This window comes from Salvelinus namaycush, chromosome 2, assembly GCF_016432855.1.
Source record: "Salvelinus namaycush isolate Seneca chromosome 2, SaNama_1.0, whole genome shotgun sequence".
NCBI lineage: Eukaryota > Metazoa > Chordata > Actinopteri > Salmoniformes > Salmonidae > Salvelinus > Salvelinus namaycush.
Window position 1 is genome coordinate 73,376,155 of NC_052308.1, and position 21,010 is coordinate 73,397,164.

Here is a 21,010-nt window from a genome sequence, read left to right on the forward strand (position 1 = left end):
AAAAATATTTTTTTGAAATATGTAACTTTGATGCATTCACAAGTGCAATACACCAAATTAAAGTTTAACTTCTTGTTAATCTACCCATCGTGTCCGATTTCAAAAAAGCTTTACAGCGAAAGCACACCATATAATTATGTTAGGTCAGAGCCTAGTCACAAAAACACACAAAGACATTTTCCAGCCAAAGAGAGGAGTCACAAAAAGCAGAAATATAGATTCATTTAAATTTATCACTAACCTTTGATGATCTTCATCAGATGGCACTTATAGGACTTCATGTTACACAATACATGTATCTTTTGTTCGATAAAGTGCATATTTATATCCAAAAATCTCAGTTTACATTGGCGCTTTATGGTCAGTAATGTTGTGCATCGAAAACATCCTGCAAATTTTCAGAGGCACATCAATTTACAGAAATACTCATAATAAACTTATAAAAGTTGATACAAGTATTATGCACAGAATTATAGAGATACTTCTCCTTAATGCAACCGCTGTGTCAGATTTCAAAAAAGCTTTACGGAAAAAGCAAACCATGCAATAATCCGAGTACGGCGCTCAGACACAAGCCATGCAGATACCCGCCATGTTGTTGAGTCAGAAATAGCGATTTAAATATTCGCTTTGATGATCTTCATCAGAATGCACTCCCAGGAATCCTAGTTCCACAATAAATGTTTGTTTTGTTTGATAAAGTCCAACATTTATGTCCAAATACCTCCTTTTGTTAGCGCGTTTGGTAAACAAATCCAAACTCACGAGGCGCGGGCAAGTCCAGGCGAATGTTCCGATGAAAAGTTCAAAAATGTATGTTACAGTTCGTAGAAACATGTCAAACGATGTATAGAATCAATCTTTAGGATGTTTTTAACATAAATCTACAATAATGTTCCAACCAGAGAATTCCTTTGTCTTTAGAATTGCAATGGGACGCAGGTTGCGCTCACGTGTAGGCGCGTGATCAGCTCATGCCACTCTGGCAGACCTCTGGTTGAAACAGCTCTCATTCCCCCCTCCTTCACAGTAGAAGCCTCAAACAATGTTCTAAGACTGTTGACATCTAGTGGAAGCCTTAGGAAGTGCAATATGACCCCATAGACGCTGTACATTCGATAGGCAATGAGTTGAAAACTACAAACCTCAGATTTCCCACTTCCTGGTTCGATTTTTCTCAGGTTTTTGCCTGCCATTTGAGTTCTGTTATACTCACAGACATAATTCAAACAGTTTTAGAAACTTTAGAGTGTTTTCTATCCAATACTAATAATAATATGCATATATTAGCTTCTGGGCCTGAGTAGCAGGAAGTTTACTCTGGGCACGCTTTTCATCCGAACGTGAAAATGCCGCCCCTTATCCCAAACAGGTTAAGTACTGCAGTGCATCTCCTCCTCATGGACTGCACCAGATTTGACAGTACTTGCTGTGAGATGTTACCCCACTCTTCCACTAAGGCACCTGCAAGTTCTCGGACATTTCTGGGGGGAATGGCCCTAGCTCTCACCCTCCGATCCAACAGGTCCCAGACGTGCGCAATGGGATTGAGATCCGGGCTCTTCGCTGGCCATGGCAGAACACTAACATTCCTGTCTTGCAGGAAATCATGCACAGAAGGAGCAGTATGGCTGGTGGCATTGTCATGCTGGAGGGTCATGTCAGGATGAACCTGCAGGAAGGGTACCACATGAGGGAGGAGGATGTCTTCCCTGTAACGCACACCGTTGAGATTGCCTGCAATGACAACAAGCTCAGTCTGATGATGCTGTGACACACCGCCCCAGACCATGACGGCCCCTCCACCTACAAATCGATCCCGCTCCAAAGTGCAGGCCTCGGTGTAACGCTCATTCCTTCAACGATAAACGCGAATCCGACGATAAACGTGAATCCGACCATCACCCCTAGAGACAGAACCGCGACTTGTTAGTGAAAAGCACTTTTTGCCAGTCCTGTCTGGTCCAATGACGGTGGGTTTGTGCCCAGAGGCGACGTTGTTGCCGGTGATGTCTGGTGAGGACCTGCCTTTCAACAGGCCTACAAGCCCTTAGTCCAGCCTCTCTCATTCAATTGCGGACAGTCTGAGCTAGAGGTCGACCGATTAATCGGAATGGCCGATTAATTAGGGCCGATTTCAAGTTTTCATAATCGTAAATCGGTATTTTTGGGCGCCGATTTGCCCATTTTTCTTTTTTTGATACCTTTAATTAACTAGGCAAGTCAGTTAAGAACACATTCTTATTTTCAATGACGGCCTAGGAACGGTGAGTTAACTGCCTTGTTCAGGGGCAGAACGACAGATTTTCACCTTGTCAGCCCGGGGTTTCCAATCTTGCAACATTACAGTTAACTAGTCCAACGCAATAACAACCTGCCTCTATCTCATTCCACTCCACAAGGAGACTGCCTGTTACGCAAATGCAGTAAGCCAAGGTAAGTTGCTAGCTAGCATTAAACTTATCTTATAAAAAACAATCAATCATAACCACTAGTTAACTACACATGTTTGATGATATTACTAGGTATTATCTAGCGTGTCCTGCGTTGCATATAATCTGACTGAGCATACAAGCATACAAGTATCTACGTTTCTGACTGAACGGTGGTAGGCAGAAGCAGGCGCGTAAACATTCATTCAAAAAGCACTTTCGTGCATTTTGCCAGCTGCTCTTTGTTGTGCGTCAAGCATTGCGCTGTTTATGACTTCAAGCCTATCAACTCCCGAGATTAGGCTGGTGTAACCGAAGAGAAATGGCTAGCTAGTTAGCGCGCGCTAATAGCGTTTCAAACGTCACTCGCTCTGTGCCTTCTAGTAGTTGTTCCCCTTGCTCTGCATGGGTAGCGCTGCTTCGATGGTGGCTGTTGTCGTTGTGTTGCTGGTTCGAGCCCAGGGAGGAGCGAGGAGAGGGACGGAAGCTATACTGTTACACTTGCAATACTAAAGTGCCTATAAGAACATCCAATAGTCAAAGGTTAATGAAATACAAATGGTATAGCGGGAAATAGTCCTATAATTCCTAAAATAACTACAACCTAAAACTTCTTACCTGGGAATATTGAAGACTCATGTTAAAAGGAACCACCAGTTTTCATATGTTCTCATGTTCTGAGCAAGGAACTGAAACGTTAGCTTTCTTACATAGCACATATTGCACTTTTACTTTCTTCTCCAACACTTTGTTTTAGCATAATTTAAACCAAATTGAACACGTTTCATTATTTATTGATTTTATTGATGTATTATATTAAGTTAAAATAAGTGTTCATTCAGTATTGTTGTAATTTTCATTATTACAAATAAAATTAAAATAATCGGCCGATTAATCGGTATCGGCTTTTTTTGGTCCTCCAATAATCGGTATCGGCGGTGAAAAATCATAATCGGTCGACCTCTAGTCTGAGCACAAATGGAGGGATTGTGCGTTCCTGGTGTAACTTGGGCAGTTGTTGTTGCCATCCTGTACCTGTAGGTGTGATGTTCGGATGTACCGATCCTGTGCGGGTGTTGTTACACGTGGTCTGCCACTGCGCTGTCCGTCCTGTCTCCCTGTAGCGCTGTCTTAGGCGTCTCACAGTACGGACATTGCAATTTATTGCCCTGGCCACATCTGCAGTCCTCATGCCTCCTTGCAGCATGCCTAAGGCACGTTCACGCAGATGAGCAGGGACCCTGGGCATCTTTCTTTTGGTGTTTTTCAGAGTCAGTAGAAAGGCCTCTTTAGAGTCCTAAGTTTTCATAACTGTAACCTTAATAACCTCTACTTCATCACCCTCCCGGATCCGGGATCCTCCTCATCAAAAAAGCTGACTAGCATAGCCTAGCCTAACGGGACAGGGATATCATATAATATAATTTTCATGAAATCACAAGTCCAATACAGCAAATGAAAGATAAACATCTTGTGAATCCAGCCATCATTTCTGATTTTTAAAATGTTTTACAGCGAAAACACTATGTATTTCTATTAGCTAACCACAATAGCCAAACACACAACCGCATATTTTCACCATGTTTCCACCGCATAGGTAGCTTTCACAAAACCGATAAAATGAATCACTAACCTTGAACAACTTCATCAGATGACAGTCTTATAACATGTTATACAATACATTTATGTTTTGTTTTCGAAAATGTGCATATTTGAGGTATAAATCATAGTTTTACATTGCAGCCACCATCAAAAATAGCAGCAAAGCAGCCAGAATAATTACAGAGAGCAACGTGAAATACATAAATACTCATCATAAAACATTTATGAAAAATACATGGTGTACAGCAAATGAAAGATAAACATCTTGTGAATCCAGCCAATATTTCCGATTTTTTTTAAAGTGTTTTACAGCGAAAACACAATATAGAATTATATTAGCTTACCTCAATAGCCAAACACACAAAGGCATTTATTCACCGCAAAGGTAGCTTTCGCAAAAACCAGCAATAGATATAAAATTAATCACTAACCTTTGGACAACTTCATCAGATGACAGTCTTATAACATCATGTTATACAATACATTTATGTTTTGTTCGAAAATGTGCATATTTATAGCTACAAATCCTGGTTATACATTGTGAATACGTAGCAACGATTCACCAGAATCTCCGGAGATATTTTGGACTCTCACCTAATCTGATTAAAGAACTCATCATAAACTTTACATAAAAATACTTGTTGTATGGCAAATGAAAGATACACTGGTTCTTAATGCAACCTCTGTGTTAGATTTTTAAAAATAACTTTACCATAACATACAGCTTGCGTTATTGTGAGACAGCGCTCACCAACACGGCGGAGAATAGGAGTCAACATTTTACACAGAAATACGAAATAACATCATAAATGTTGTCTTACTTTTGCTGAGCTTCCATCAGAATGTTGTGCAAGGAGTCCTTGGTCCAGAATAAATCGTTGTTTGGTTTTAGAATGTCCTTTTCTTCTGTCGAATTAGCAACCTTGGCTAGCCATGTGGCGCGAACATTCCCATCATCTCTTGTCGCAAAGAACGGAAAATTCCAAAAGTCCCAATAAACGTTGAATAAACTGATCAAAGGCGGTTGAAAAATCCTACTTTATGATGTTTTTATCATATGTATCAAATAAAATCAGAGCCGGAGATATTCGCCGTGTATACCGAACGCTTTTCTGAAGACAATGTCGAGATCCCCCGCGCGCTGTCGAAATGTGACAAAATACCGGACCTGTCACTCCAAAAGCTCTCATTCGGTCTCAGATCAAGCTAGACACCCCATTCAACCTTCCACTGCCTGTTGACATCTAGTGGAAGGCGTATGAAGTGCATACATATCGACAAATAAAAACAGGCCCTGAAACAGTCTCGTTTTCAGATTTTTCACTTCCTGTATGGAAGTTTGCTGCCAAATGAGTTCTGTTTTACTCACAGATATAATTCAAACCGTTTTAGAAACTTCTGAGTGTTTTCTATCCAATAGTAATAATAATATGCATATTGTATGATCTAGAACAGAGTACGAGGCCGTTTAATTTGGGCACGATTTTTTCCAAAGTGAAAACAGCGCCCCCCTATTGACAAGAAGTTATTAATAGCCTACCGTCTGTAAGCTGTTTGTGTCTTAACAACCGTTCCACAGGTGCATGTTCATTAATTGTTCATGGTTCATTGAACAAGCATGGGAAACAGTGTTTCAACCCTTTACAATGAAGATCTGTGACGTTATTTGGATTTTTACGAATATTCTTTGAAAGACAGGGTCCTGAAAAAGACCCGTATTTTTTTTTGCTGAGTTTATTTTGTATATGTTTTATGTTGAAAAGTGTGTTTTTCTCAAACATAAATGAACAACTCCAGGTGAAAGACAAAGGCCATAGCTGTAATAAAATAACAAATTAACTGGCAAAGCAGCAGAGCGAGGCCCGCATCCAGCAACGTCACGAGTCACGTTTTGCAGCTGTTTCAGGACAGCACTACAGGGAGAGGGAGAGGGCAAACTCCACTGGACTAGTTTCAATGTATGGAATCACTTATGAGTTTCTGGATTTTGGGTAAACTTCTCCTTTAACTTCTACTTGCACACAATCCCGGATCCGGGAGCACCCCCATCAGTAAAAAAGCTGACTAGCATAGCGTCACAAGTAAATACTAGCATCTAAATATCATGAAATCACAAGTCCAAGACACCAGATGAAAGGTACACATCTTGTGAATCCAGCCATCATTTCTGATTTTTTAAATGTTTTACAGGGAAGATACTATGTATTTCTATTAGCTAACCACGATAGCAAAAGACAACTTTTTTTTCTCCACCATTTTTTTACTGCATAGGTAGCTATCACAAATTCGACCAAATAAAGATATAAATAGTCACTAACCAAGAAACAACTTCATCAGATGACAGTCTGATAACATATTTATTGTATAGCATATGTTTTGTTAGAAAAATGTGCATATTTCAGGTACATTTAACATTTAAGTCATTTAGCAGACGCTCTTATCCAGAGCGACTTACAAATTGGAAAGTTCATACATATTCATCCTGGTCCCCCCGTGGGGAATGGACCCACAACCCTGGCGTTGCAAGCGCCATGCTCTACCAACTGAGCCACACGGGACCGTATAAGTATAAGGTATAAGTCATAGTTTTACATTGCAGCCACCATCACAACTCTCACCAAAGCAACTAGAATAACTACAGAGACCAACGTGAATTACCTAAATACTCATCATAAAACATTTATGAAAAATACACAGCGTACAGCAAATGAAAGACAAAGATCTTGTGAATCCAGCCAATATTTCAGATTTTATAGCATATAGCATTATATTAGCTTACTACAATAGCCAACCACACAACAGCATTGATTCAAGCCAACAATAGCGATAACGAATAAACCAGCAAAAGATATTAATTTTTTCACTAACCTTCTCAAACTTCTTCAGATGACAGTCCTATAACATCATATTACACAATACATATAGAGTTTGTTCGAAAATGTGCATATTTAGCGGCACAAATCGTGGTTATACAATGAGAATAGTAGCCAAGCTGCCAACAATATGTCGGGAGAAATCTTGGGAGAGGCACCTAATCTAATCAGTAACTAATCATAAACTTGACTAAAAAATACAGGTTGGACAGCAAATGAAAGATACATTAGTTCTTAATGCAACCGCTGTGTTAGATTTTTAAAATTAACGTCACTACGACATACAGCGTGCGTTAAAACGAGACCGCACCGAAATTAATGGCGGAATAGTAGTTTCACATTTTTCAACAGAACAACGAATTAACATCATAAATACTTCTTACTTTTTGATGAGCTCCCATCAGAATCTTGGGCAAGTTGTCCTTTGTCCAGAGGAATCGTTGCTCGGTTGTAGATTGTCGCCTTCAACTTTGGAATTAGCAGTAAACATTAGCCATGTGGCGAAGACGTGCCCAACTCACTATAACGCAGCACAAAGAAATATCCGAAAATCGCAATATACTGATATAACTCGGTTTAAAATAACAACATTATGATGTCTTTAACACCTATATCGAATAAAATCAGAGCCGGATATATCTAAGGCCTATAACGGGAGCTTTCCAGAACGCCATCCTGAGGTCTGTCTTGCGTCATGGCGAATGTTGAAAAGAGTGCACCCCACGTTCCAAGCCCATTTATATGGCCTCAGATCTGCCTAGCAACTCCATTCCAATTCTCACTATTTGCTGACATCTAGGGGAAGGCGTATGCAGTGCATCTCGACCAATAGAAGACATGCAAATTAATAAACTGACCCCAGAACAGCCTGCCTGATTTCAGATTTCTCACTTCCTCACAGGAAGTTTGCTTGTATGCATATTGTATGCATATTGTACGAGCAAGAATTGAGTACGAGGCAGTTTAATTTGGGAACGAAATTTTTACAAAGTGAAAACAGCACCCCCTATTGAGAAAAGGTTAAAGCATCAGACTCCATAGTAATTCATCATTAGAAGCTACAGGCCTCCTTTAAGACTCCATGTTTCATCATTAGATGCTACAGTCCTCCTTTAATGCAGCTGGTGGCCACACCAGATACTGACTGTTACTTTTGATTTTGACCCCCCCACTTTGTTCAGGGACACATTATTCAATTTCAGTTAGTCACATGTCTGTGGAACTTGTTCAGTTTATGTCTGTTATTGAATCTTGTTATGTTCCAACAAATATTTACACATGTTAAGTTTGCTGAAAATAAAAGCAATTGACAGTGAGAGGACGTTTCTTTTTTTTGCTGAATTTAGATTGACGGGGGGGGGGGGAAACAATTGAATCAATTTTAGAATAATGCTGAAATGTAACACAATTTGGAAAAGGTGATGGGGTCTGAATATTTAAAACCTCTCTGGGATATGTGGGACGCTAGCCTCCCACCTGGCCAAAAGGCAGTAAAAATGCAGAGTGCCAAATTCAACTAAAATACTATAAATATCAAACTTTCATTAAATCACACATGCAATATACCAAATTAAAGCTACACTTGTGTTGAATCCAGCCAACATGTCAGATTTCAAATACGCTTTTCGGCGAAACCAAACGATGCTATTATCTGAGGATAGCACCATAGTAAACAAAGAGAGAGAAGCATATTTCAACCCTGCAGGCGCGACACAAAACGCAGAAATAGAAATATAATTCATGCCTTGCCTTTGACGAGCTTCTTTTGTTGGCACTCCAATATGTCCCATAAACATCACAAATGGTCCTTTTGTTCGATTAATTCCGTCGATATATATCCAAAATGTCCATTTATTTGGCACGTTTGATCCATAAAAACACCGGTTCCAACTTGCGCAACGTGACTACAAAGTATCTCAAAAGTTACCTGTAAACTTTGCCAAAACATTTGAAACTACTTTTGTAATACAACTGTAGGTATTTTTTAACGTAAATAATCGATAAAATTGAAGACGGGCTGATCTGTGTTCAATACAGGAGGAAAACAAACTGTAGCTAGCTTTCTGGTCACGCGCCTCTATCTAACAGTACACTTCAAGTTACCCTCGTTCTGGATGGCCGTACTTCTTCATTACACAAAGGAAAAACCTCAACCAATTTCTAAAGACTGTTGACATCCATTGGAAGCGGTAGGAACTGCAAGAAGGTCCCTTAGAAATCTGGATTCCCAATGAAAAATAATTGAAAAGAGAGTGACCTCAAAAAAAAAAAAATCTGAATGGTTTCGCCTGCTAAATAAGTTCTGTTATACTCACAGATATGATTCAAACCGTTTTAGAAACTTCAGAGTGTTTTCCATCCAAATCTCCTAATAATATGCACATCTTATCTTCTGGGGATGAGTAGCTGGCAGTTGAATTTGGATATGCTTTTCATCCAAACGTGAAAATGCTGACCCCTATCCTAGAGAAGTTTTTAACGAATGCACAAGTTTTTAACGAATTTCCCCACAAAAGGGCTTCATTAGAAAGAGAAATACAACTCGGGTGGCTGGTCTCAGACGATGTGGAGGTCCTGGGCTGGCGTCGTTACATGTGTTCTGTGGTTGTGAGGCCAGTTGGATGTACTGCCAAATTCTCTAAAATGACGTTGGAGGCGGCTTCTGGTAGAGAATTTAACATTCAATTATCTGGTAACAGCTCCAGTGGATATTCCTGCAGTCAGCATGCCAATTGCACGCTCCCTTAAAACTTGAGACATCTGTGGCATTGTTGTGTGACAGAACTGCACATTTTAGAGGCCTTTATTCTCCCCAGCACAAGGTGCACCTGTGTAATGATCATGCTGTTTAATCAGCTTGATATGCCACACCTGTCAGGTGGATGGATTATCTTGGCAAAGAATAAATGTTAACTAACAGGGATGTAAAAAATTCTGCAATCTTTTTTTTCAGCTCATGAAACATCCAACACTTTACATGTTGCGTTAATATTTTTGTTTATTATAGTTATTCTCAGTTTTAGGAACATCTTCCCAAATATTTCACTTTATTTTTTACTTTACCCAAAATATGACTTCAGCGATAGTCAAAATGTTGAAAATCTGTGAACGTCTAAATAAGAAATTGGGCCATTTAAACAGCAGGTGTCGAACCCTTTCGACAACGGGGAGATTTTACTGATGTGCTTTGTGTCTTCGACGTAAAAATAAGTTTTGGACTTTCACTTAAAATTACTTATTTACTTGTTTTATGTTTAAGGAAGTGTGTACAGTTGTGGCCAAAGTTTTCAGAATGACACAAATATGAATTTTCAGTCTGCTGCCTCAGTTTGTATGATGGCAATTTGCATATACTCCAGAATGTTATGAAGAGTGATCAGATGAATTGTAATTAATTGCAAAGTCCCTCTTTGCCATGCAAATGAACTGAATCCCCCCCCCCCCCAAAACTGGAAGCTTCAAAAGGAGGGTGGTGCTTGGAATCATTGTTCTTCCTCTGTCACCCATGGTTACCTGCAAGGAAACACGTGCCGTCATCATTGCTTTGCACAAAAAAGGCTTCACAGGCAAGGATATTGCTGCCAGTAAGATTGCACCTAAATCAACCCTTTATCAGATCATCGATAACTTCAAGGAGAGCGGTTCAATTGTTGTGAAGAAGGCTTCAGAGCGGTTTAATTGTTGTGAAGAAGGCTTCAGGGCACCCAAGAAAGTCCAGCAAGCGCCAGGACCGTCTCCTAAAGTTGATTCAGCTGCGGGATCGGGGCACCACCAGTACAGAGCTTGCTCAGGAATAGCAGCAGGCAGGTGTGAGTGCATCTGCACACAGACTGATATTCTGCCAAAGGTACAGGGATTGGACTGCTGAGGACTGGGGTAAAGTCATTTTCTCTGATGAATCCCATTTTCAAATGTTTGGGGCATCTGGAAAAAAGCTTGTCCGGAGAAGACAAGGTGAGCGCTTCCATCAGTCCTGTGTCATGCCAACGGTAAAGCATCCTGAGACCATTCATGTGTGGGGTTGCTTTTCAGCCAAGGGTGTGGGCTCACTCACAATGTTGCCTAAGAACACAGCCATGAATAAGGAATGCTACCAACACATCCTCCGAGAGCAACTTCTCCCAACCATCCAGGAACAGTTCGGTGACGAACAATTCCTTTTCCAGCATGAAGGAGCACCTTGCCGTAAGGCAAACGTGATAAGTGGCTCGGAGAACAAAACATCAATATTTTGGGTCCAAGGCCAGGAATCTCCCCAGACCTTAATCCCATTGAGAACTTGTGGTCAATCCTCAAGAGGCGGGTGGACAAACAAAAACCCACAAATTCTGACAAACTCCAAGCATTGATTATGCAAGAATGGGCTGCCATCTCAGGATGTGGCCCAGAAGTTAATTGACACCAGGGTGGATTGCAGAGGTCTTGAAAAAGAAGGGTCAACACTGCAAATATTGACTCTTTGCATCAACTTCATGTCATTGCCAATAAAAGCCTTTGACACTTATGAAATGCTTGTAATTATACTTCAGTATTTCATAGTAACATCTGACAGAAATATCTGAAGACACTGAAGCAGCAAACTTTGTGGAAATTAATATTTGTGTCATTCTCAAAACTTTTGGCCACAACTGTAGCTCGCATTCTGTATCATACAGCTATGAAAGTTATATATTTAGAACCACCTGCTCGATTGGAATTAAGCGACGTCTGTGTCTTGAGTGTCCAAGAACGGTTTAGTTTTTTGTGTTCTGACTTGTAAAGCAGAATGAATAAAAAAGTAATGTAAACATTATCAGTAATTACCAGGAAACTCTACAACATGTGTTTTCAAATCACACCAAGATTGTTAAAACTGGCCTTAGGTTATTGAGCGATCTGATTAGGATTTACCCTCGTAGCAAGGCCTATTTATCATGTGGAGGTTTCATTCAGGTCTCTTTTTTTAAAAACACACTGTCTTTGGCAGGAGAAAGACCAGACTCAGAGGAACCAGAGCCAGGGACGTCCAAACCAACAAGAAGACACCAGTGTTCCCACTGTGGAAAGTGTTTCAACCAGTTAAGGGACCTGTACCGACATGAGAGAATACACACAGGGGAGAAATCTTACCACTGCTCGCAGTGTGGAAAGAGTTTTAACCGGTCAGGGGATCTGAAAAAACATGAGAGAATACACACAGGGGAGAAGCCTTACCACTGCTCCCAGTGTGGAAAGGGTTTCAGCCAGCCGGCGAATCTGAAACGGCATGAGAGAATACACACAGGTGAGAAGCCTTACCACTGCTCCCAGTGTGGAAAGGGTTTCAACCGGCCTGGGGATCTGAAACGGCATGAGAGAAAACACACAGGGGAGAAGCCTTACCACTGCTCCCAATGTGGAAAGAGTTATAACCATTTATGGAACTTGAAAGAACACGAGAGAATACACACAGGTGAGAAGCCTTACCACTGCTCCCAGTGTGGAAAGTTTTTCAGCCGGTCAGGGGATCTGAAAAAACATGAGAGAAAACACACAGGGGAGAAGCCTTACCACTGCTCCCAATGTGGAAAGAGTTATAACCATTTAAGGAACTTGAAAGTTCATGAGATAATACACACAGGGGGGAAGCCTTACCACTGCTCCCAGTGTGGAAAGGGTTTCAACTGGCCTGCGGATCTGAAACAGCATGAGAGAATACACACAGGGGAGAAGCCGTACCACTGCTCCCAATGTGGAAATGAGTTTCACCCAGCCGGGGGAGCTGAAACGGCATGAGAGAATACACACAGGGGACTTGCTGTCTTATATTGTTGACTGATAATGATTACCTGTTTTTACCATATGAACTTGAATTGTACAAAGTATACTAAAACATATATTTGTATGTTTTTATTAGAAAACATGAATTGAATATGGAGTTTGAATATAGAGTAGGTCAGATTCCTTCTGTTTTAAATGGTCCTTTTTTAAACTCTGACACTGTGTGTGTGTTTATCTGTGTGTCATTCCTCCAGCACTGCAGATAATCAAGTGATATTTGGATGTGATGCATTTGTTCCGTTGTTTACATTTGCAATGTTGGCCCACTGATGATTTAATGAAATGAAAATGTTCACAGACTCTGTAATGCAAAATGTTAATTGTATGTGTCCACATATCTGAGTATGTGACTTGTGGTGGATGAATCAGAATTAGTTGGGTAACATAGATAATTAAGATGTCTTATCTGCATAATATGCTGATGTGATATACTTGTTATTAGAATGTATCCCTTCGGACTCTGGTGTTGGCAGTTGCACTTCTTCCCTCAGCTGGGGCTCAGTCACCTGGGGCCCAGAGAGGGGAGAGGTCAGGCTTGTTTTTTTACATGTCCCTGGTGCTATGCAGAATATCAGGAAGGGAAGAGGACAGGAGGGAACATTGTCTTCATATGTGAATGTATCTGTTAAACTATGTGAAGGGATGGTGTGATTAATGGGGAACCAATTACTGGTTTCCACAATGTCTGTGCGCAAGTCACTCCCTCCTTTGGGGGAGGTGTATGGCAGTGTCTGGAACCATTGTATGTCCTCTCTGATGTTGCACTTATCCTGGGATAGTGTATAACCTAGAGGCTCACTCCCCTCAGTGAGCTTGTCCAGGAGTGGGGTCAAGAAGGGGTTTTACTTGAGATGGGAGTATCTAGAATTGACAATTGAGTTATGCCATTGGATGAGTTGGTGTTTTTGTGCTATGAAGTACCAGGAACGAGATTAGAACCTGGTCTTAGGGACCAAACTGAACGATAAATTATAGCGAACGCTATCTGGCTACAGGATACTCCTTTCTCATTATAAAGTCTCACTTTGTGAACTGTTCCTAATATCTGTGGTTTGTTATGTCGACTAGGGGGGTGGATCTTTGCTATAAAAGATTTCAGTAGCCATTGTGTTGCCACTCTCAACGGTTCATTAGAAATAGTGAATTGTTGAAAGTCATTGCAAAGATCTTATTATTAAAGATGTAGTTTAAGTATAACTCTGATTGGTGTGTGAAGTTTTTAAGTATAACTCTGATTGGTGTGTGAAGTTTGTCTCTCCTCATTTGGTAATACGGAAATTAACCACCACAGACTAACCTTGTGAAACTGACCTATTATAATCTCCTGTTCCTGGGAGTATCATCCTGCGTTGCAAACCAGCTGCACCTGCATCCTTGTATGAATAAAGTCCCTCCCAGGAACAGGAAACTATAAAGATATGTGCTCATCACCCAATGCTTCAGGAATTCAAACTGTCTACACTGCGCTGTGTAACTGTTATTCTCTCTGAGCTCAGAAATAAAGAATCTTGGTTTGACTTGGACTCCAGCAGATCCTTATTTTATAATATCCACCACAACTCTCCCACGGATTGCTGTTTATCATTGTCTCAATGAAGAGTTCTTTGTTTTACTTTCCTGGGTTCATTTACAAGCCTCCCACTGGTTGAATAAACTTTGTTTCCACGTCATTTCAACAAAACAAATCCATGTGATGATGTTTGATCAATGTGGAAAACTGATTAAATTTGTAAAATGTCATGAACATCAGGTATTTTTTATTTTTCCCTGAACTGGCAACCTAAATCCAATGACAGGTGACATTTTGTGTTGATTTCATGTTGAATTCACTTTAGTTGACGACTCAAAGAAATGTAAATAAAAACTAGATGTTGAGCTGACGTCTGTGCCCAGTGAGCTGGTTTGAAAAGGCGGCAGGTGTTGGATCAATATCCACATTCGTTGCTAAGTTTCCATGCAGAGTTTCATGTGAATATTCTAAAATCTGCATAAAACAATACATATTTTCCCACCAGAAATGTTTACATCAAACAGACTTATTGCGGATTAAAGGCTTTGCGTTATGACGTAGTGCACAAAAAAATAAAGTTTGCTGTTAAATTCCCATGTACCGAATGAAAAATACAAGTTAAATTGGTTTCCATCACATTTTCAACTCCACTGATGGTTTTAAAAACTGTTGCGTGAAATAGAAAATGTCCTCTTGTCCCGTGCACTGTAGTCAGCAGCTCACATATACAGTGATGGTAGGCTACATACACAATGAGATTATTATGGATGAGAGCAATATTATTTGTCAAATGGCAACCAAGCATCAATCATCATGTCACCAGAATAAGACCATCCAAATGTATTGGAAAGGAGCATCAAGCTCATCACATGCAGTTTCACCACCCTGTGAAGTTCATTACTTATTTCATCTGTAGCCTAATAAACTGCATGTGTTCCCAGGTCGTAGAGGGAGGACCACACACCATATCATCACTTGACTCCAAGTTAAATAAGATGTGATGGTTAGTATATAAATATTTGCTCATAAAGGAGTTTCCACCTCCATTTCTCACTTATACATTTTTACTGACACAAAAAGACCCCACCATGTCAAACGAACTAACATCTGTCTGCATTTATAAAAGTGTACAGGCATATCCTGTTTCCATCAGCCCCGTCATTACTTTAGAAATGGTTGGATCAATATCCACCTTCATGATATGGATGAAGCCTGATTTGGAATGTCTGAGTAGTTCTGATGTCATAATACACTCCTGTGATAATCAAGTGATATTTGGAATGTCTGAGTAGTTCTATCTGATGTCATAATACACTCCTCTGATAATCAAGTGATATTTACATGTGATACATTTGCTCCATTGTTTCCATTTGACGTCAGGAAGAGAATGGGCTGATCGTGGTGGTGCTACTCTATAGGTAAGGCTGTCTAATATGAATGTTCAATACACACAATAGGTTTGATCGGTAGCCAGTTAGCTAGCTGCTACGTCTTTGTCCACACAGCAGCTAGCTATCAACAAAGTAAAAATGCCCTCCAGGACTGGTGGTGGCAGCAGTGTACTACAACCACTGTTTACCGGAGCTTCCTGAGGGGAAAATAATTAGGCTGTATTTTGCTTGATTAACCATCCAAAATGTTATGTGAGTAAAGTCATACCTTATAAAAAAAACTCACAACAGGTGTGATGGAAACAGGTTCTCAGAAGACTGAGGTGGGTTTTCCTCAAACTTTTTACCTGGGCTTTGCTCCTTTCATATTTATTTTGATCCTGACAAACTCCCCAGTCCCTGCTGGTGACAAGCATACCCATAACATGATGCTGCCACCACAATGCTTATTGTGTGGTTAATGTGTGGTCTATCTCCAGATCATCAGACTGTTAAATAATCACCTCTAGCCAGCCTCCGCACAGTATCCTGCCCTGAACTTTAGTCACTGTTACTAGCCGTCTACCACCCAGTACTCCACCCTGTATTCTAGTCAAGGCTCATCCTATATAACTACTACTGTACACACCTTTTATATTCATATACAGTCCATAATGTCTATGCACACCATCATATACATTGTAAACTAACTGTATATATATTTATATTCCAGACTCTGACATTGCTCGTTCTACTATTTCTATATTTCTTCATCCTTGAAATAAATTGTGGGGATTTGCATGTATTGTTTTGTATTGTTAGATATTACAGCACTGTTTCAATACAACAGGGATAACATCAGAGAAATATGTGTATGAGACCAATAACATTTGATTTGATCTGGTCAGAGGTGTGCAGACAACAGATGGTGTTTATGGTGCAGAGGACTGTGGACTCAGTGGAGGACATCCCAGCCACTTGGCAGTGTTGACACTGTTACTTCCTACCTGACTGGTAGTAGGACTTCACTGCTACTTCCTATCTGACTGGTAATAGGACTTCACTGCTACTTCCTACCTGACTGGAAATAGGACTTCACTGCTACTTCCTACCTGACTGGTAATAGGACTTCACTGCTACTTCCTACCTGACTGGTAATAGGACTTCACTGCTTTTTCCTATCTGACTGGTAATAGGACTTCACTGCTACTTCCTACCTGACTGGTAGTAGGACTTCTATTTATACAATCAATCAACCAAATTTGTATGGCCTTTTTTTTACCTCAGCAGTGGTCACAAAGTTATTTTACAGTCATCTGGCCCAGAGACACCTTGGACATACAGGGCACCACTGCTCCTGCCTTTCTCCCTGTGTGATGTCATATCCTTTTCCTGTTAAGGCACCTGACCAGCTGAGTGCAGGTGGGCTCTCCTGTGAACATGGGGCTGAAGATCAGACAGTGAAGAGACTCCGGGGGTGGTGATGAAGGCTGTAGGAATGAAGATAGCATAACTTCCTGTAGGCAGTATAGCATAGCTTCCTGTAGGCAGTGTAGCATAACTTCCTGTAGGCAGTGTAGCATAACTTCCTGTAGGCAGTGTAGCATAACTTCCTGTAGGCAGTGTAGCATAACTTCCTGTAGGCAGTGTAGCGTAACTTCCTGTAGGCAGTGTAGCGTAACTTCCTGTAGGCAGTATAGCATAACTTCCTGTAGGCAGTGAGGCATAACTTCCTGTGGGCAGTGTAGCATAACTTCCTGTGGGCAGTGTAGCATAACTTCCTGTAGGCAGTGTAGCATAACTTCCTGTAGGCAGTGTAACATAACTTCCTGTAGGCAGTGTAGCATAACTTCCTGTAGGCAGTGTAGCATAACTTCCTGTCGGCAGTGTAGCATAACTTCCTGTAGGCAGTATAGCATAACTTCCTGTAGGCAGTGTAGCAAAACTTCCTGTAGGCAGTGTAGCATAACTTCCTGTAGGTAGTGTACCATAACTTCCTGTAGGCAGTGTAGCATAACTTCCTGTAGGCAGTGTAGCATAACTTCCTGTAGGCAGTGTAGCAGAACTTCCTGTAGGCAGTGTAGCAGAACTTCCTGTAGGCAGTGTAGCATAACTTCCTGTTGGCAGTGTAGCATAACTTCCTGTGGGCAGTGTAGCATAACTTCCTGTAGGCAGTGTAGCATAACTTCCTGTAGGCAGTGTAACATAACTTCCTGTAGGCAGTGTAGCATAACTTTCTGTAGGCAGTGTAGCATAACTTCCTGTAGGCAGTGTAGCATAACTTCCTGTAGGCAGTGTAGCATAACTTCCTGTAGGCAGTGTAGCATAACTTCCTGTAGGCAGTGTAGCATAACTTCCTGTAGGCAGTGTAACATAACTTCCTGTAGGCAGTGTAGCAGAACTTCCTGTAGGCAGTGTAGCATAACTTCATGTGAAAGTAGTGAAATAAATGACATGGAATGAAAAGGTGTGGTATTTACTTCTGAGTATGTCCAATGTATATTGTGTGATCAAAATCTACTATAAAATGATAGTTTTCTTAGTTTACCAAACTTAATTGCCAATCAACATTCCCCAGCATAAACAGCAGCCTCGGAACAAATTCTTATTTACAATGACAGCATGGCAAAATGCCTCCTGTGGGGCAGTAAACACAGATCTGGTTATTTTGAAAATACTTTGTATTAAGTTGTTAGCAAGAATAAACAATGTAATAAACATTTTCCCAAACTGCGTCACCCAAACAAGTCAGCAGATGACGTATAATCTAGTCGACGGGACCGTTCGACACAAGGCTACTGATTCAGACAGATCGGCAGCTTACTAGCCAACGTTCTATAATGAAAACAGGTACATTCTGAAAGATTTTGATGTGATAACAAGAATGTTATTCACGTCTGAATTCAGGATAATACTGTTTGTTTTATTTTACTTAAATGTTATTATTTATGTATCATACTATGCGAATACACTACCAAGCAATGCAAGTAGATATTTGGAATTAACCCCAAAGAAGGTTTTTATCAATAATTTATTAAGAAAACCAGTAGTCATGATCAGACTATGCTTCCTATTCAGGCATCATATAATGCACAGCCACATGCAAATACATCAACTCCACCAATAAAACATTGAAAACTTTAACATGACTACTGGTGATGTCATTATTTTCGTCACCATCCATCAATGGTTAAATTGCATTATTATTCTTTGTACATGGTGTGCCCGCCTCCTGAGTCTGACTAGAAGTCCACTCTGAATACCTCTTCTCTGCCGTCGGCGACGAGCCCTGGGGGGTACGAACAAAGGATCACATTCTGGAAAGTTGTATTCCTGGTCGTAATGCTGGTGAGTTACCGGCGCTCTGATATCCAAATGTTATTTCCGGCTGTATGTAATGACACAACAAACGTTCTGGGCTAATAGAAATAACAAAACACTGCAAAGTTGCTGAGGAGCCAGAAGCAGAGTTTAGAACATGTCTCTTGGGAATATTTTAACTTGGCACATACAGTATTCAGACCCCTTGACCTTTCACCTTACAGCCTTATTCTAAAATTGATTAAATCTTTTTTTCCCCCCTCATCAATCAACACACAATACCCCATAATGACAGAGTGAAAACAGGTTTGAATTTTTTTGCAATTTTTGTGGTGTTGTGAACAATTATAAATGTACACTGACACATCGCAACCCACAGGGTCGCGACCCATACTTTAAGAAAGGCGGTTGTAGGGTCATACCCAAGACTCGAAGCTGTAATCGCTGCCTAGGGTGCTTCAACAAAGTACTGAGTAAAGGGTCTGAATACTTACGTAAATGTGATATTTCAAAAAAAAAAATGTTTTATGTTAACCTGTTTTTACTTCGTCATTATTGGGTATTGTGTAGATTGATGATTTAAAAAAAATCTATTTTAGAATAAGGCTGTCACGTAACAAAATGTGGAAAAAGTCAAGGGGCCTGAAAACTTCCGAAGGCATTGTATTTGCACCCTCAGTGAACTAATCCTAAAAAATACTACATTTTTGGATAAAGCATAAATTGGATTTTAGTCTCAGCCTCCAGAGGCCAAATGGAGCTCCGTACTGCACCGCCAAGCGCCTCCTAAATGTTGTACCAATGCGGACAGCTCTGTATAGCTTCTCATTGACATGATTGGTCAATGCGGCAACTTCAGGAGAGTAATGGCACAATCTGCGAAAGCCAGCAGGAGAGGAAGGAGAATGTTTGGGTCAGGTTAAAACCTCTTCTGGATAGGACCCTTCATCTCAATTTACACCTAAAATGACCCAAATCTAACTGCCTGTAGCTCAGGACCTGAAGCAAGGAAATGCATATTCTTGATACTATTTGAAAGGGAACACTGAAGTTCATGGAGATGTGAAATTAATGTAGGAGAATATAACCTCTTGCGACTACAGGGGGTGCTGTTTCGAATTAGCATTTTGTCGTCTCCAAATTAAACTGCCTCATGTTCAATTCTTGCTCGTACAATATGCATATTATTAATTCTATTGGATAGAAAACACTCTCTAGTTTCATAAACCGTTGGAATTATGTCTGTGGGTGACCCAGAACTCTTTCTACAGCGAAATCCATGACAGATAGTGCGAAGGTCTGAGAGCGAAGCTCTGGTTTCAGATCAGTTTTTAAGGTCTGTGTGTATCCTATGGAACGACATGAACTGCACCCGCCTTCCCCTGGATGTCAGTAACCAATGAGAAGTGGAATGGGCTTTCTGCGTAGCTCTCAGAGGTTATAAAAGGCCAAGGAGTGAGGGTAGCCCCCCTTTCGACTCTGGCCATTACGCAGAAGAGGACCTCGGGATGCCATTTTCAAAGGCTCGGTTATCAACGTGAAATGTATCCGTCTGTAATTTAATTCGATATAGGAGTTAGAAACATCATAACGTAGTTAATTTAAACCGTTTTATAGCAATTTATATCCGTTTAGTGCGATTTTGAGGAAGTTCTATGTGATGCTCTTTGAAGCGCCGGGCACGTTTCGGGGTCCCGGTCGAACGTTAGTGGGCATTTCGACGGACAGAGGACATCTTTCGACCAAAAGAAGATTAGACCCAAGAAAGGATACATTGCCCAAGAATCTGATGGAAAATCACCTCATAGTAAGAAATATTTAATATGATAAATCGTTGTTCTGTCGAAATATTTTAAACGCATATTCCGCCATTTTGTTTGGTATAGCTTCGCTTGGCGAACCCTGTATTGCACAGTAAGGATAATTTTAGAAATGTAAATCAGCGATTGCATTAAGAACTAATTTGTCTTTCGATTCCTGTCAACCCTGTATTTTTTAGTCAAGTATATGATTAGCTTTCGATTAAACTAGATCACTCTGAAAGATGGCGTTCGACATTTTGAGGCTTGATTTGCTACTATTTTCATTGTATAACCACGGTTT

General features: G+C 40.5%; 1 protein-coding gene and 1 pseudogene across 1 annotated transcript in view; one reads left to right on the forward strand and one right to left on the reverse strand.

The window, feature by feature from the left end:
- The window catches only part of LOC120020000, a 34,084-nt pseudogene extending 21,423 nt beyond the window's left edge, over positions 1-12,661 (forward strand).
- Positions 1-21,010, reverse strand: part of LOC120023442 — a gene marked incomplete at both ends in the record, with an annotated part of 359,115 nt that overhangs the window by 54,806 nt on the left and 283,299 nt on the right.